Source organism: Hemiscyllium ocellatum, chromosome 45 (genome assembly GCF_020745735.1).
Source record: "Hemiscyllium ocellatum isolate sHemOce1 chromosome 45, sHemOce1.pat.X.cur, whole genome shotgun sequence".
NCBI classification, from domain to species: Eukaryota; Metazoa; Chordata; class Chondrichthyes; order Orectolobiformes; family Hemiscylliidae; genus Hemiscyllium; species Hemiscyllium ocellatum.
The window spans coordinates 23,257,886-23,276,890 of NC_083445.1; the positions used below are offsets into that span (position 1 = coordinate 23,257,886).

The following is a 19,005-nucleotide window of genomic DNA, read 5'->3' on the forward strand; positions in this document are numbered from 1 at the left end:
GTGCCTTGTCCATTTGTTTTCTGAGTGTGCCTTGTCCATTCTCACTGAACCTGTCTTGTCCATTGACTCTCAACTACCCTTGTCCATTTGTCATTGACCATACCTTGTCCATTGACACTGAGCATGCTTTGTCCATTGACACTGAGAGTGCCTCATGTATTGTTACTGAGCATGCCTTGTTTATTGGCATTGAACCTGCACTGAGGAGGAAGTGAGGACTGCAGAAGCAGGAGATCAGAGTCGAGAGTGTGGTGGTGGAAAAGCACAGCAGTCAGGCAGCATCCGAGGAGCAGGAGAATCAACGTTTTGGGCAAAGGCCCTTCATCAGGGCTGGTCCATTATCACAGAGCATGCCTCGTCCATTGTCACAGGACAGGTCTTGTCCATTGTAGCAGTACATGCCTTTTCCGTTGTCACAGAATGTGCCTTGTCCATTGTCAGAGAACGTGACTTGGCCGTTTGTCACACAACATCCCTTGTCCATTGTCACAGAGCATGCTTTGTCCATTATCACAGAACATGCCCTGTCCATTATCATAGAGCATTCCTTGTCCATTGTCACAGAGCGTGCCTTATCCATTATCAGAGTGTACCTTGTCCATTGTCACTGTGTGAGCCTTGTCCATTATCACAGAACGTGCCTTGTCCATTATCACAGAGCATGCCTTGTCCATTGTCACAGAGCGTGCCTTGTCCATTGTCACAAAGCGTGCCTTGTCCATTGTCACAGAGCGTGCTTTGTCCATTATCACAGGGCGTGCCTTGTCCATTGTCACAGAATGTGCCTTGTCCATTATTACAGAGTGTGCCTTGTCCATTGTCACAAAGCGTGCCTTGTCCATTGTCACAGAGCGTGCTTTGTCCATTGTCACAGAGCGTGCCTTGTCCATTATCACAGAGTGTGCCTTGTCTATTGTCACAAAGCATGCCTTGTCCATTGTCACAGAGCATGCCTTTTCCATTATCACAGAACGTGCCTTGTCCATTGTCACAAAGCGTGCCTTGTCCATTGTCAAAGAGCGTGCCTTGTCCATTGTCTCAGAGCGTGCCTTATCCATTGTTACAGAATGTGCCTTGTCCATTATCAAAGAACGTGCCTTGTCCGTTGTCACAGAGCGTGCCTTGTCCATTGTCACAAAGCGTGCCTTGTCCATTATCACAGAACATGCCTTGTCAATTATCATAGAGCGTACCTTGTCCATTGTCACAGAGCATACCTTGTCCATTATCACAGAGCGTGCCTTGTCCATTGTCACAGAACATGCCTTGTCCATTGTCACAAAGCGCGCCTTTTCCATTGTCACAGGGCATGCCTTGTCCAATATCACAGAACATGTCTTGTCCATTATCATAGAGCGTGCCTTGTCCATTGTCACAGAACGTGCCTTGTCCATTGTCACAGAGCGTGCCATATCCATTATCACAGAACGTGCCTTGTCCATTATGACAGAATGTGCCTTATCCATTGTCACAGAGCGTGCCTTGTCCATTGTCACAAAGCGTGCCTTGTCCATAATCACAAAGCGTGCCTTGTCCATTGTTACAGAGCGTGCCTTGTCCATTGTTACGACGTGTGCCTTGTCCATTGTCACAGAGCGTGCTTTGTCCATTGTCACAGAGCGTGCTTTGTCCATTGTCACAGAACATGCATTGCCCATTATCACAGAACATGCCTTGTCCATTATCACTGTGCGAGCCTTGCCCATTGTCACAGAACATGCCTTGCCCATTGTCACAGAACATACATTGCCCATTGTCACAGAGTGTGCCTTGTCCATTGTCACTATGCGAACCTTGTCCATTGTCACAGTGTGAGCCTTGTCCGTTGTCTCTGTGTAAACCTTTTCCATTGTCACTGTGTGAATTTTGTCCATTGTCACTGTGCTAACCTTGTCCATTGTCACTGTGCAAACCTTGTTCGTTCTCACTGTGCGAGGCTTGCCCATTGTCACTGTGCGATTTCTTGTCCATTGTCATTGTGCAAACCTTGTCCGTTGTCACTGTGCGAATCTGGTCCATTGTCACTGTCTGAACCTTGTCTGTTGTCACTGTGCAAGCCTTCTCCGTTGTCACCGTGTAAAACCTGCGTATTCTCATTTTGTGAACCTTGTCCATTGTCATTATTCAAACCTTGTTCATTGTCACTGTGCGATCCTTGCCCAGTTCACTGTGCAAGCCTTATCCTTTGTCACTGTGCGAACGTTGTCCATTGTCACTGTGCAAATCTTGTCCATTATTACTGTGTGAACCTTGTCCATTGTCACCTTCAGTAACTTGTTCATTGTCACAGTGCGAGCCTTGCATATTGTCATTGTATGAACTTCGTCCAATGTCACTGTGCAAACCTTGTCCGATGTCACTGTGCGAATCTGGTCCATTGTCACTGTGTGATCCTTATTCATTATCACTGTGCGAACCTTGGTCATTGTCACTGTGTGAACCTTGTCCGTTGTCACTGTGCGAGCCACGTCCATTGTCAAAGTGTGAACCTTGTCCTTTGACAGTGTGTGAATGTTTTCCGTTGTGACTGTGCGAGCCGTGTCCATTATCACTGTGTGAAACTTGTTCATTATCACTGAATGTGCCTTGTCCATTGTCACAGTGCAACCACTGTCCATTGTCTCTGTGCGAATGTGGTCCATTGTCACTGTGAACCTTGCCCGTCGTCATTTTGCAGACATTGTTCATTGTCACTTTGCGAACCATGTCCATCCTCACTGTGTGAACCGTTTCCATTGTCACTGTGCAAACCTTATCTGTTGTCACTGTGCAAACCTTGTTCATTCTCACTTTCTGAACCTTGTCCATTGTCACTGTGCGAACCTTGTTCATTGTCACTGTGCGAACATTGTCCATTGTCAAAGTATGAACCTTGTCCTTTGACAGTGTGTGAATGTTTTCCATTTTGACTGTGCGAGCCTTGTCCATTATCACTGTTTGAAACTTGTTCATTATCACTAAACGTGCCTTGTCCATTGTCACTGAGTGTGCCTTGTCCATTGTCACTGTGCGAACGTGGTCCATTGTCACTGTGAACCTTGTCTGTTGTCACTTTGCGAACCTTGTGTGAAGCTTGTTCATTGTCACGGTGGGAGCTGTGTCCATTGTCACTGTTCGAACTGGTCCATGATCACTATGCAAACCTAGTCTGTTCTCACTGTGTGAACCTTGTTCGTAGTCACTGTGTGAATCTTGTCCTTTGTCGCTGTGCAAGCCTTGCCTTTGTTCCTGTGTGAACCTTGTCCATTGTCACTGTGCGGGCCTTGTCCGTTGTCACTGTTCGAACCTTGTCCGTTATCATCATGCGAACCTTGCCCATTGCACCTGTGTGACCTTGTCCATTGTCACTATGCGAACATTGTCCATTGCCACTTTGCGAACCTTGTCCGTTGTCATTGTGCGAATCTTGTCCATTGTCACTGTGCGAACCTTTCCCATTGTCACTGTGCGAGCCTTTCCCATTGTCACTGTGCGAGCCTTGTCTGTTGTCACTGTATGAACCTTTTCCATTGTCACCGTGCGAGCCATGTCCATCGTCACTGTGCAAACCTTATCCATTGTCACTGTGTGAACCTTGTCCAATGTCACTGTGCGAATCTTGTACATTGTCACTGTGTGAACGTTGTCAATTGTTGCTGTGCAAACCTTGTTCGTTCTCACTGTGCGAACTTTGTCCATTGTCAGTGTGCAAACCTTGGTCATTCACACTGTGCGAATGAGGTCAATTTCCGTGTGCGAGTCTTGTCCGTTGTCACTGTGCGAACCTTATCTTTTGTCACTTTGTGAACCTTGTCCGTTGTCACTGTGCAAATCTGGTCCATTGTCACTGTCTGAACCTTCTCCGTTGTCACTGTGCGAGCCTTGTGTGTTCTCCCTTGGTGAACCTTGTTCATTGTCACTGTATGAATGTTGTCCATTGTTTCTTTGTGAACCTTGTCCATTGTCACTGTGTGAATCTGGTCCATAGTCACTATGCGATCCTTATTTGTTATCACTGTGTGAGCCGTGGTCATTGTCACTGTTCAAACCTTGTTCATTGTCATTGTGCGTACATTGTCCATTGTCAAAGTGTGAACCTTGTCCTTTGTCAGTGTGCGAATGTTTTCCATTTTGACTGTGTGAATATTGTCCATTATCACTAAATGTGCCTTGTCCACTGTCACTGAATGTGTCTTGTCCATTGTCACTGTGCGAACCCTGTTCATTGTCACTGTGCAAGCCCTGTCCATTGTCACTGTGCGAACGTGGTCCATTGTCACTGTGAACCTTGTCCGTTGTCACTTTGCGAGCTGTGTACATTGTCATTGTGCGAAGCTTGTCCATTGTCATTGTGCACACCTTGTCCATTGTCACTGTGCGAGCCTGATCCGTTGTCACTATCCGAGTCAGCTCCAATGTCACTGTGCGAATCTTGTCCATTGATACTATGCAAACCTTTTCCATTGTCATGTACAAATCTTGTTCATTCTCATTGTGCGAACCTTGTCCATTGTCAGTGTGCGAGCCTTGTCCGTTGTCACTGTGCGAATCTTGTCCATTGTCACTGTGTGAATCTTGACCATTGTCACTGTGCGAACCTTGTCCGTTGCCACTTTGCGAACCTTTTCCATTGTCACTGTGCGAGCCATGTCCGTCGTCACTGTGCGAACTTTGTCCATTGTCACTGTGTGAACCTTGTCCATTGTCAGTGTGTGAACCTTGTCTGTTGTCACTGTGTGAATCTTGTACATTGTCACTGTGTGGAACTTGTCCATTGTTGCTGTGCAAACCTTGTTCGTTCTCACTGTGCGAACTTTGTCCATTGTCGGTATGCAAGCCTTGTTCATTCACACTGTGCGAATGAGGTCCATTTTCCATGTGCAAGCCTTGTCCGTTGTCACTGTGCGAACCTTGTCCATTGTCACTTTGTGAACCTTGTCCGTTGTCACTGTGCAGATCAGGTCCATTGTCACTGCCTGAACCTTCTCCGTTGTCACTGTGCGAACCTTGTCTGTTCTCACTTTGTGAACCTTGTTCATTGTCACTGTATGAATATTGTCCATTGTTTCTTTGTGAACCTTGTCCATTGTCACTGTGGAAACGATGTCCATTGTCACTGTGCGAATCTGTTCCATAGTCACTATGCGATCCTTATTTGTTATCACTGTGCGAGCCTTGGTCATTATCACTGTGCGAATCTGATCCATTGTTACTGTCTGAACCTTGTCTATTATCACTGTGTAAGCCTTCTCCGTTGTCACTGAGCAAACTTTGTCTGTTCTCACTTTGTGAAACTTGTCCATTGTCACTGTTTTAACATTGTTTATTGTCATTGTGCGAACATTGTCCATTGTCAAAGTGTGAACCTTGTCCATTGTCACCATGCGAGCCTGGTCCGTAGTCACTGCGAGCCAGATCTGTTGTCACTGTGCGAATCTTGTCCATTGATGCTGTGCAAACCTTTTCCATTGCCATGTGCAAATCTTGTTCATTCTCACTATGCGAACCTTGTCCATTGTCAGTGTGCGAGCCTTGTCTGTTGTCACTGTGCAAATCTTGTCCATTGTCACTGTGTGAACCTTGGCCGTTGACACTGTGTGATTCTGGTCCATTGCCACTGTCTGAACCTTGTCTGTTGTCGCTGTGCAATCCTTCTCTGTTGTCACTGTGCAAACCTTGTCTGTTCTCACTTTGTGAACCTTGTCCATTATCACTGTTCGAACCTTGTTCATTGTCACTGTGCGAATGTTTTTCATTTTGACTGTGTGAGCCTTGTCCATTATCATTGTGTGAAACTTGTTCATTATCACTAACATGCCTTGTCCATTGTCACTGAACGTGCCTTGTCCATTGTCTCTGTGTGAACCCTGTCAATTATCACTGTGCAAATGTGGTCCATTGTCACTGTGAACATTGTCCATTGTCACTTTGTAACTTTGCCCATCTTCACTCTTTGAACCTTGCTCATTGTCACTGTGTGAGCTGTGTCTATTGACACTGCAAACCGGTCCATGATCACTGTGCAAACCTTGTCTGTTTTCACTGTATGAACCTTGTCCGTAGTCACTGTGTGAATCTTGTCCATTGTCACTGTGTGAGCCATGTCCATTGTCACTCTGAGAACCTTGTCTGGTGTCACCATGCAAAACTTGTTCATTGTCACTGTGCGAACATTGTTTAGGTTACTTACAGTGTGGAAACAGGCCCTTCGGCCCAACAAGTCCACACCGACCCGCCGAAGCGCAACCCACCCATACATTTACCCCTGCCTAACACTACGGGCAATTTGGCATGGCCAATTCACCTGACCCGCACATCTTTGGACTGTGGGAGGAAACCGGAGCACCCGGAGGAAACCCACGCAGACACGGGGAGAACGTGCAAACTCCACACAGTCAGTCCCCTGAGTCGGGAATTGAACCCAGGTCTCTGGCGCTGTGAGGCAGCAGTGCTAACCACTGTGCCACCGTGCCGCCCTAAATTGTCTGTTGTCACCGTGGAAAACCTTTTCATTGTCACTGGCTGAACCTTGTCCGTTGTCACTGTGCGAATCTGGTCTATTGTCACTGTCTGAACTTTGTTCTCACTTTGTGAACCTTGTCCATTGTCACTATGTGAACCTTGGCCGTTGTCACTGTGCGAACCTTTTCCATTCTCAGTGTGCGAGCCTTGTCTGTTGTCACTGTGCGAATCTTGTCCATTGTCACTGTGCGAATCTTATCCCTTGTCAGTTTATGAACCTTGTCCATTGTCACTGTGCAAATATTGTCCATTGCCACTGTGCAAACTTATCCATTGCCACTGTGCGAACCTTGTGTGTTCTTACTTTGTGAACCTTGTTCATTGTCACTGTATATACCTTGTCAATTGTTTCTGTGTGAACCTTATCCATTGTCACTGTGCGAACCTTGTTCATTGTCACTTTGCGAACATTGTCCACTGTCAAAGTGCGAAACCTGCCCTTTTTCAGTTTGTGAATGTTTTCCATTGTGACTGTGCGAGCCTTGTCCATTATCACTGTGTGAAACTTGGTCATTGTCACTGAACGTGCCTTATCCATTGTCACTGAACGTGCCCTGTTCATTGTTTCTGTGCGAATCCTGCAAATGTCTCTGTGCGAACGTGGTCCATTTTCACTGTGAACCTTGTCCCTCTTCACTATGTGAACTTTGTTTATTGTCACTGTGTAAACCGGTCCATGATCACTGTGCAAACCTTGTCTGTTTTCGCTGTGTGAACCTTGTCCGTAGTTACTGTGTGAATCTTGTCCTTTGTCACTGTGTGAGTGATGTCCATTGTCACTCTGCGAACCTTGTCCGTTGTTATTGAGTGAACTTTGTCCATTGTCATTGAGTGAATCTTGTCCATTGTCACTGTGGAAGCCTTGTGCATTGTCACTGTGTGAACCTTGTCTGTTGTCACCGTGCAAAACTTGTTCATTGTCATTGTGCGAACCATGTCCGTTGTCACTGTGCGAATCTGGTCCATTGCCACTGTCTGAACCTTGTCTTTTGTCACTGTGCAAGCCTTCTCCGTTGTCACTGTGCAAACCTTGTCTGTTCTCACTTTGTGAACCTTGTTCATTGTCACTGTTCGAACCTTGTCCATTGTCACTATGTGAACCTGTCTGTTGTCACTGCGTGAACCTTGTCTGCTGTCACCGAGCAAAACTTGTTCATTGTCATTGTGCGAACCATGTCCGTTGTCACTGTGCGAATCTTGTCCATTGTCACTGTGCGAACATTTTCCATTTTCAGTGTGCGTGTTTTGTCCGCTGTCACTGTGCGAACCTTGTCCATTGCCACTGTGCAAACCTTGTCCATTGCCACTGTGCAAACCTTGGCCATTGTCACTGTGCAAATCTTATCCATTGTCACTGTGTGAACCTTGTCCAGTGTCACTGCGAAAACTGTCCATTGCCACAGTGTAAGCCTTGGCCATTGTCACTGTGCGAATCTGGTCCATTGTCACTGTCTGAACCTTGTCTGTTGTCACTGTGCAAGCCTCCTCCGTTATCATTGTGCAAACCTTGTCTGTTCTCACTTTGTGAACGTTGTCCATTGTCACTCTTCGAACCTTGTTCATTGTCATTGTGCAAATGCATTCCATTTTGACTGTGTGAGCCTTGTCCATTATCATTGTGTGAAACTTGTTCATTATCACTAACGTGCCTTGTCCATTGCCACTGAACGTGCCTTGTCCATTGTCTCTGTGTGAACCTTGTCCATTGTCACTTTGTAACCTTGCCCATCTTCACTCTTTGAACCTTGTTCATTGTCACTGTGTGAGCTGTGTCCATTGACACTGTTCAAACTGGTCCACGATCACTGAGCAAATTTTGTCTGTTTTCACTGTGTGAACTTTGTCCGTAGACACTGTGTGAATCTTGTCCATTGTCACTGTGTGAGCCATGTCCATTGTCACTCTGTGAACCTTGTCCGGTGTCATTGTGTGAGCTTTGTCCACTGTCACTGGGTGAATCTGGTCCATTGTTATGTGTGAGCCATGTCCATTGTCACCATGCAAAACTTGTTCATTGTCACTGTGCGAACCTTGTCCATTGTCACTGTGCAAACCTTGTCCGTTGTCACTGTGCGAATCTGGTCCATTGTCACTGTCTGAACCTTGTCTGTTGTCACTGTGCAACCATGTCAGTTCTCACTTTGTGAACCTTGTCCATTGCCACTGTTCGAACCTTGTCCATTGTCACGGCGTGAACCTGTCTGTTGTCACTGTGTGAACCTTGTTCATTGTCCGTGTGCGAACCTTCTCCATTGCCACTGTATGAACCTGGGTGAATCTGGTCCATTGTTACTGTGTGAGCCATGTCCATTGTCACCATGCAAAACTTGTTCATTGTCACTGTGCGAACCTTGTCCATTGCCACTGTGCAAACCTTGTCTGTTGTCACTGTGCGAATCTGGTCCATTGTCACTGTCTGAACCTTGTCTGTTGTCACTGTGCAGGCCTTCTCCGTTGTCACTGCGCAAATCTTGTCCGTTGTCATTGTGCGAACCTTGTCCATTGTCAAGGTGCGAACCTTATCCATTGCCACTTTGCAAGCCTTGGCCGTTGTCACTGTGCGTATCTGGTCCATTGTCACTGTCTGAATCTTGTCTGTTGTCACTGTGCAAACCTTGCTCGTTCTCACTTTGTGAACCTTGTCCATTGTCACTGTTTGAACCTTGTTCATTGTCACTGTGCGGACATTGTCCATTGTCAAAGTGTGAACCTTATCCTTTGTCAGTATGCGAGTGTTTTCCATTTTGACTGTGCGAGCCGTGTCCATTGTCACTGTTTCAAACTTGTTCATTATCACTGAACGTGCCGTGTCCATTGTTACTGAACGTGCCTTGTCCATTGTCTCTGTGCAAGCCCTGTCCATTGTCACTGTGTGAACGTGTTCCATTGTCACTTTGCAAACCTTGTCCATATTCACTGTTCGAACCTTGTTCATTGTTACTGTGCGAACATTGTCCATTGCCAAAGTGTGAAACTTGTCCTTTGTCAGTGTGCGAATGTTTTCAATTTTGACTGTGTGAGCCATGTCCATTATCACTGTTTGAAACATGTTCATTATCACTGAACGTGCCTTGACAATTGTCACTGAACGTGTCTTCTCCATTGTCACTGTGCAAGCCCTGTCCATTGCCACTGTGCGAACGTAGTCTGTTGTCACTTTGCGAACCTTGTCCATATTCATTGTGTGAAGCTTGTTCATTGTCACTGTGGGAGCTGTGTCCATTGTCACTGTGCAAACCGGTCCATGATCACTGTGCAAACCTAGTCTGTTTTCATTGTATGAACCTTGTTCGTAGTCACTATGTGAATCTTGTCCTTTGTCGCTGTGCAAGCCTTGCCCATTGTCACTGTGTGAGCCTTGTCCGTTCTCACTGTTTGAACCTTGTCCATTATCATCATGCGAACCTTGCCCATTGCCCCTGTGTGACCTTGTCCGTTGTCACTGTGCGAACCTTGTCCATTGCCACTTTGTGAACCTTGTCGATTGTCACTGTGCGAGCCTTCTCCGTTGTCACTGTGTGAATCTTGTCCGTAGGCATTGTGCGAACCTTGTCCATTGTCACTGTGCGAACCTTATCCATTGCCACTTTGCAAGCCTTGGCCGTTGTCACTGTGCGTATCTGGTCCATTGTCACTGTCTGAATCTTGTCTGTTGTCACTGTGCAAACCTTGCTCGTTCTCACTTTGTGAACCTTGTCCATTGTCACTGTGTGAACCTTGTTCATTGCCACTTTGCGAACCTTGTCGATTGTCACTGTGCGAGCCTTGTCTGTTGTCACTGTGAACCTTTTCCATTGTCACTGTGTGAGCAATGTCCGTCGTCACTGTGTGAGCCATGTCCATTGTCACTCTGCGAACCTTATCCGTTGTCATTGTGTGAGCTTTGTCCATTGTCACTGTGTGAACCTTCTCCGTTTTCATTGTGTGAACCTTGTGCATTGTCACTGTGAATCTTGCCCATTGTCACTGCGCAAGACTTGTCCATTGTCACAGTAGTTTGGCGCACCGACCTTTATACCGCTGAGGCCAAACGCCAACTCGCGGACACCTCTTATCGCCCCCTCGACCACGACCACACCTCCCACCACCAAACCATCATCTCCCAGACCATCCATAACCTCATCACCTCAGGGGATCTCCCATCCACCACCTCCAACCTCATAGTCCCACAACCCCGCACCGCCCGTTTCTACCTCCTGCCCAAAATCCACAAACCTGACTGCCCCGGCCGACCCATTGTCTCAGCCTGCTCCTGCCCCACCGAACTCATCTCCGCATACCTTGACACGGTTCTGTCCCCTTTAGTCCAAGAACTCCCCACCTACGTTCGGGACACCACCCACGCCCTCCACCTCCTCCAGGATTTTCGCTTCCCCGGTCCCCAACGCCTTATTTTCACGATGGACATCCAGTCCCTGTACACTTCCATCCCCCATCACGAAGGACTCAAAGCCCTCCGCTTCTTCCTTTCCCGCCGCACCAACCAGTACCCTTCCACTGACACCCTCCTTCGACTGACTGAACTGGTCCTCACCCTGAATAACTTCTCTTTTCAATCCTCCCACTTCCTCCAAACTAAAGGAGTTGCCATGGGCACCCGCATGGGCCCCAGCTATGCCTGTCTCTTTGTAGGATATGTGGAACAGTCCATCTTCCGCAACTACACCGGCACCACCCCCCACCTTTTCCTCCGCTACATCGATGACTGTATCGGCGCTGCCTCGTGCTCCCACGAGGAGGTCGAACAGTTCATCAACTTTACTAACACCTTCCATCCCGACCTCAAATTCACCTGGACTGTCTCAGACTCCTCCCTCCCCCTCCTAGACCTTTCCATTTCTATCTCAGACGACCGACTCAACACAGACATCTACTATAAACCGACTGACTCCCACAGCTATCTGGACTACACCTCCTCCCACCCTGCCCTCTGTGAAAACTCCATCCCATATTCCCAATTCCTTCGTCTCCGCCGCATCTGCTCCCAGGAGGACCAGTTCCAACACCGCACAGCCCAGATGGCCTCCTTCTTCGAGGACCGCAGATTCCCCCCAAACGTGATCGACGATGCCCTCCACCGCATCTCCTCCACTTCCCGCTCCTCTGCCCTTGAGCCCCGCTCCTCCAACCGCCACCAAGACAGAACCCCACTGGTTCTCACCTACCACCCCACCAACCTCCGTAAAAAACGTATCATCCGCCGTCATTTCCGCCACCTCCAAACGGACCCCACCACCAGGGATATATTTCCCTCCCCTCCCCTATCAGCGTTCCGCAAAGACCACTCCCTTCGTGACTCCCTCGTCAGGTCCACACCCCCCACCAACCCAACCTCCACTCCCGGCACCTTCCCCTGCAACCGCAGGAAATGTAAAACTTGCGCCCACACCTCCTCCCTCACTTCCCTCCAAGGCCCCAAGGGATCCTTCCATATCCACCACAAGTTCACCTGTACCTCCACACACATCATCTATTGCATCCGCTGCACCCGATGTGGCCTCCTCTACATTGGGGAGAAGGGCCGCTTACTTGCGGAACGCTTCAGAGAACACCTCAGGGATGCCCGGACCAACCAACCCAACCACCCCGTGGCTCAGCACTTTAACTCTCCCTCCCACTCCACCGAGGACATGCAGGTCCTTGGACTCCTCCACCGGCAAAACATAACAACGCGACGGTTGGAGGAATCATCTTCCGCCTGGGAACCCTCCAACCACAAGGGATGAACTCAGATTTCTCCAGTTTCCTCATTTCCCCTCCCCCCACCTTGTCTCAGTCGGTTCCCTCAACTCAGCACCGCCCTCCTAACCTGCAATCTTCTTCCTAACCTCTCCGCCCCCACCCCACTCCGGCCTATCACCCTCACCTTGACCTCCTTCCACCTATCACATCTCCATCGCCCCTCCCCCAAGTCCCTCCTCCCTACCTTTTATCTTAGCCTGCCTGGCACCCTCTCCTCATTCCTGATGAAGGGCTTATGCCCGAAACGTCGAATTTCCTATTCCTTGGATGCTGCCTGACCTGCTGTGCTTTAACCAGCAACACATTTTCAACTGTGATCTCCAGCATCTGCAGACCTCATTTTTTAACCGTACAAAAATTGTTCATTGTCACTCTGCGAGCCTTGTTCGTTCTCACTGTTCGAACCTTATCCATTATCATCATGCAAGCGTTGCACTGTATGAACCTTGTCATTTGTCACCGTGAGTAACTTGTTCATTATCACTGTGTGAGCCTTGTCTATTGTCACCATATGAACTTTGTTCATTGTCACTGTGTGAACCATTTCCGTTGTCACTGTGCGAACCTTGTCCATTGTTACCGTGTGAAACATGTTTATTGTCTCTGTGCGAGCCTTGTCCGATGTCACTGTGCAACTCTGGTCCATTGTCCATTGTCACTCTGCGATCCTTATTCATTATCACTGTGCGAGCCTTGTCCGTTGTCACTGTGCGAATCTTGTCCGTTGTCACTGTGTGAACCTTATCCATTGTGTGTGCGAGCCTTGTCCGTTGTCAATGTGTGAACTTTGTCCATTGTCAGTGTGTGAGCCTTGTCCGTTGTCACTGTGCAAGTCTTGTCCATTGTCACTGTGCAAGCCTTGTCCATTGTCACTGTGCAAGCCTTGTCCATTGTCACTGTGCAAGCCTTGTCCATTGTTACTGTGTGAACCTTGTCCATTGTCACTGTTCGAGCCTTGTCCGTTCTCACTGTTCGAACCTTGTCCATTATCATCATGTGAACCTTGCACATTGCCCCTGTGTGTCCTTGTCCGTTGTCACTGTGCGAACCGTTTCCATTGTCACTGTGCGAATCTAGCCCATTGTCACTGTGTGAATCTTGTCCATTGTCACTGTGCAAACCTTGTTCATTATCACTTTGCGAACTTTGTACATTGTCAGTGTGCAAGTCTTGTTCATTCACACAGTATGAACGAGGTCCATTTTCCATGTGCGAGCCTTGTCCGTTGTCACTGTGCGAACCTTGTCCATTGTTACTTTGTGAACCTTGTCCGTTGTCACTATGCAAATCTGGTCCATTGTCACTGTGCGAACCTTGTGTGTTCTCACTTTGTGAACTTTGTTCATTGTCACTGTATGAACGTTGTCCATTGTTTCTTTGTGAACCTTGTCCATTGTCACTGTGCAAACGATGTCCATTGTCACTGTGCAAACGATGTCCATAGTCACTATGTGATCCTTATTCGTTATCACTGTGCAAGCCTTGGCCATTGTCACTGTGCGAATCTGGTCCATTGACACTGTCTGCACCTTGTCTGTTGTCACTGTGCAAGCCTTCTCTGTTGTCTGTTCTCACTTTGTGAACCTTGTCCATTGTCACTATGTGTACCAGTCCGTTGTCACTGCGTGAACCTGTCCGTTGTCACTGTGTGGACCTTGTTCATTGTCCGTGTGTGAACCTTGTCCATTGCCGCTTTGCGAACCTTGTCCATTGCCACTGTGCAAACCTTTTCCATTATCACTGTGCGACCCTTGACTGCTGTCACTGCAAACATGTTACGTTTTCAGTGTGAGAGCCTTGTCCACTGTCACTGTGCAAATCTTGTCCATTGTCAGTTCACGAACCTTGTCCATTGTCCGTATGCGAACCTTGTCCATTGCCACTTTGCAAACCTTGTCCGTTGTAACTGTGTGAACTTTGTCCGCTGTCACTGTGCGAACCTTTCCCATTATCACTGTGTGAATCTGGTCCACTGTCACTGTCTGAACCTTGTCTATTGTCACTGTAGAAGCCTTCTCCGTTGTCACTGTGCAAACCATGTCTGTTCTCACTTTGTGAACCTTGTTCATTGTCACTGTGCGAACATTGTGCATTGTCTTTGTCCTCTGTCAGTGTGTGAATGTTTTCCATTTTGACTGTGTGAGTCTTGTCCACTATCACTGTTTGAAACTTGTTCATTATCACTGAACGTGCCTTGTCCATTGTCACTGAATGTGCCTTGTCCATTGTCACTGTGCAAGCCCTGTCCATTGTCTCTGTGCGAACCCTGTCCATTGTCACTTTGCGAACCTTGTCCATATTCACTGTGTGAATCTTGTTCGTAGTCACTATGTGAATCTTGTCCTTTGTCACTGTGCAAACCTTGCCCATTGGCACTGTGTGAATCTTGTCCTTTGTTGCTGTGCGAGCCTTGTCCATTGTCACTGTGCAAACCTTGTCCATTGTCACTGTGCGAACCTTGACTGTTGTCACTGTGCAAATCTTGTCCATTGTCAGTGTGCAAACATGTTACATTTTCAGTGTGCATGCCTTGTCCGTTGTCACTGTGCAAATCTTGTCCATTGTCAGTTCACGAACCTTGTCCATTGTCACTGTGCGAACCTTGTCCATTGCCACATTGCGAACCTTGTCCGTTGTAACTGTGTGAACTTTGTCCGCTGTCACTGTGCGAACCTTTCCCATTATCACTGTGCAATCTTTGGTCGTTGTCACTGTGAGAATCTGGTCCATTGTGACTGTGCGAATCTGGTCCATTGTCACTGTCTGAACCTGTCCGTTGTCACTGTGCAGACCTTGTTCATTGTCTGTGTGTGAACCTTGTCCCTTGCCACTTTGTGAACTTTTTTACGTTGTCACTGTGTGAACCTTGTCCGCTGTCACTGTGCGAACCTTTTCCATTATCACTGTGTGAGCCTTGACTGTTGTCATCGTGCGAATCTTGTCCATTGTCTCTGTGCAAACATTTTACATTTTCAGTGTGGGTGTGTTGTCCGCTGTCACTGTGCAAATCTTGTCCATTGTCAGTTCGCGAACCTTGTCCATTGTCACTGTTCGAAAGTTTTTCATTGTCACTGTGCGAACATTGTCCATTGTCTCAGTATGAACATTGAACTTTGTCAGTGTGCGAATGTTTTCCATTTTGACTGTGTGAGCCTTGTCCACTATCACTGTTTGAAACTTGTTCATTATCACTGAACGTGCCTTGTCCATTGTCACTGAACGTGCCATGTCCACTGTCACTGTGCGAACCCTGTCCATTGTCACTGTGGAAGCATTGTCTATTGTTACTTTGTGAACCTTGTCCATATTCACTGTGTGAACCTTGTTCATTGTCGCTGTGCAAACCGGTCCATGATCACTGTGCAAACCATGTCTGTTTTCACTGTGTGAACCTTGTTCGTAGTCACTGTCTGAATCTTGTCCTTTGTCACTGTGCAAACCTTGCCCATTTTCACTGTGTGAATCTTGTCCCTCGTTGCTGTGCAAACCTTGCCCATTTTCATTGTTTGAACCTTGTCCATTGTCACTGTGCAAACATGTTACATTTTCAATGTGCGTGTGTTGTTCGCTGTCACTGTGCAAATCTTGTCCATTGTCATTTCGCGAACCTTGTCCATTGTCACTGTGCGAACCTTGTCCATTGTCACTGTGCGAATCTGGTCCATTGTCACTGTCTACACCTTGTCTGTTGTCACTGTGCAAGCCTTCTCTGTTGTCACTATTCGAACTTTGTCCTTTGTCACTGTGTGAACCTGTCCATTGTCACTGCGTGAACCTGTCCGTTGTCACTGTGTGGACCTTGTTCATTGTCCGTGTGTGAACCTTGTCCATTGCCACTTTGTGAATATTGTCCGCTGTCACTGTGCGAACCTTTCCCATTATCACTGTGTGAGCCTTGACTGTTGTCACTGTGCAAATCTTGTCCATTGTCACTGTGCAAACATGTTACATTTTCAGTGTGCGTGTCTTGTCCGCTGTCACTGTGCGAACCTTGTCCATTGTCACTGTGCAAGCCTTGGCCGTTGTCACTGTGCAAATCTGGTCCATTGTCACTGTGCAAATCTGGTCCATTGTCACTGTGTGAATCTGGTCCATTGTCACTGTCTGCACCTTGTCTGTTGTCACTGTGCAAACCTTCTCTGTTGTCACTGTTCGAACCTTGTCTGTTCTCACTTTGTGAACCTTGTCCATTGTCACTGCGTGAACCTGTCCGTTGTCACTGTGCGGACCTTGTTCATTGTCCGTGTGTGAACCTTGTCCGTTGCCACTTTGCGAACCTTGTCCATTGTCACTGTGTGAACCTTTTCCATTATCACTGTGCGAACCTTGTCCATTGCCACTGTGCAAACCTTGTCCATTGTCACTGTGCAAGTCTTGGCCGTTGTCACTGTGCGAATCTGGTCCATTGTCACTGTGCGAATCTGGTCCATTGTCACTGTCTGAACCTTGTCTGTTGTCACTGTTCAAGCCTTCTCCGTTGTCACTTTGTGAACCTGGTCCATTGTCACTGTTCGAACCTTGTTCATTGTCACTGTGCGAACATTGTCCATTGTCAAAGTGTGAACCTTATCCTTTGTCAGTGTGCGAATGTTTTCCATTTTGACTGTGCGAGGCTTGTCCACTAACACTGTTTGAAACGTGTTCATTATCACTGAACATGCCTTGTCCATTGTCACTGTGCAAGCTCTGTCCATTGTCTCTGTGCAAACCCTGTCCATTGTCACTGTGTGAACATTTTCCATTGTCACTTTGCGAACCTTGTCCATGTTCTCTGTGTGAACCTTGTTCATTGTCACTGTGGGAGCTGTGTCCATTGTCGCTGTGCAAACCGGTCCAGGATCACTGTGCAAACCTTGTCTGTTTTCACTGTGTGAACCTTGTTTGTAGTCACTGTGTGAATCTTGTCTTTTGTTGCTGTGCAAGCCTTGCCCATTGTCACTGTGTGAATTTTGTCCTTTGTCACTGTGCAAACCTTGTCCATTGTCACTGTACAAACCTTGTCCATTGTCACTGTGCGGTCCTTGTCCGTTCTCACTGTTCAAACCTTGTCCATTATCACCATGCGAACCTTGAACATTGCCCCTGTGTAACGTTGTCTGTTGTCACTGTACGAACCGTTTCCATTGTCACTGTGCGAATCTAGCCCATTGTCACTGTGTGAACCTTTTCCATTGTCACTGTGTGAGCCTGTCTGATGTCTCTGTGCGAACCTTTTCCATTGTCACTGTGCAAGTTATGTCCGTCATCACAGTGCGAACCTTGTCCATTGTCACCGTGTGAACCTTGTCCATTGTCGCTGTGCAAACCTTGTCCATTGTCAGTGTGCAAGCCTTGTTCATTCACACTGTGCGAACGAGGTCCATTTTCCATGTGCGAGCCTTGTCCGTTGTCACTGTGCGAGCCATGTCCGTTGACACTTTGTGAGCCTTGTCCGTTGTCACTGTGCAAATCTGGTCCATTGTCACTGTCTGAACCTTCACCGTTGTTACTGTGCGAACCTTGTGTGTTCTCACTTTGTGAACCTTGTTCATTGTCACTGAATGAACGTTGTCCATTGTTTCTTTGTGAACCTTGTCCATTGTCACTTTGCAAATGATGTCCATTGTCACTGTGCGAATCTGTTCCATAGTCACTATATGATCCTTATTTGTTACCACTGTGCGAGCCTTGGTCATTGTCACTGTGCGAATCTGGTCCATTGTCACTGTCTGCACCTTGTCAGTTGTCACTGTGCAAGCCTTCTCCGTTGTCACTGTGCAAACCTTGTCTGTTCTCACTTTGTGAACCTTGTCCTTTGTCACTGTGCGAACTTTGTCCATTGTCACTGTGCAGTCCTTGTCCGTTCTCACTGTTCGAACCTTGTCCATTATCACTATGCGAACCTTGCACATTGCCCCTGTGTGACGTTGTCTGCTGTCACTGTACGAACCGTTTCCATTGTCACTATGCGAGCCTTGTCCGTTGCCACTTTGTGAACGTTTTCAGTTGTCACTGTGTGAACCTTGTCCGCTGTCACTGTGCAAACCTTTTCCATTATCACTGTGCAAGCGTTGACTGTTGTCACTGTGCGAATCCTGTCCATTGTCTCTGTGCAAACATTTTACATTTTCAGTGTGCGTGCGTTGTCCGCTGTCACTGTGCAAATCTTGTCCTTTGTCAGTGTGTGAATGTTTTACATTTTGACTGTGCGAGCCTTGTCCAGTATCACTGTTTGAAACTTGTTCATTATCACGGAACATGCCTTGTCCATTGTCACTGAACGTGCCTTGTCCACTGTCACTGTGCAAGCCCTGTCCATTGTCTCTGTGCGAACCCTGTCCATTGTCACTTTACGAACCTTGTCCACTGTCACTGTGCAAGCCCTGTCCATTGTCTCTGTGCGAACCCTGTCCATGATCACAGTGCAAACCATGTCTGTTTTCACTGTGTGAACCTTGCCCATTGTCACTGTGTGAATCTTGTCCCTTGTTGCTGTGCAAACCTTGCCCATTTTCACTGTTTGAACCTTGTCCATTATCACTGTGCACGCCTTGTCCATTGCCACTGTGCAAACGTTGTCCATTGTCACTGTGCGAACCTTGCTCATTGTCCGTGTGTGAACCTTGTCCACTGCCGCTTCGCGAACCTTGTCCGTTTTATCTGTGTGAACTTTGTCCGCTGTCACTGTGCGAACCTTTCCCATTGTCACTGTGCGAACCTTGACTGTTGTCACTGTGCGAATCTTGTCCATTGTCACTGTGCAAACATGTTACATTTTCAGTG

At 47.5% G+C, this 19,005-nt stretch overlaps 1 protein-coding gene across 2 annotated transcripts in view; it reads left to right on the plus strand.

The window, feature by feature from the left end:
* Nucleotides 1-19,005, plus strand: part of pbx4 (pre-B-cell leukemia transcription factor 4) — a 610,007-nt gene that overhangs the window by 573,084 nt on the left and 17,918 nt on the right. The window lies entirely within an intron of this gene.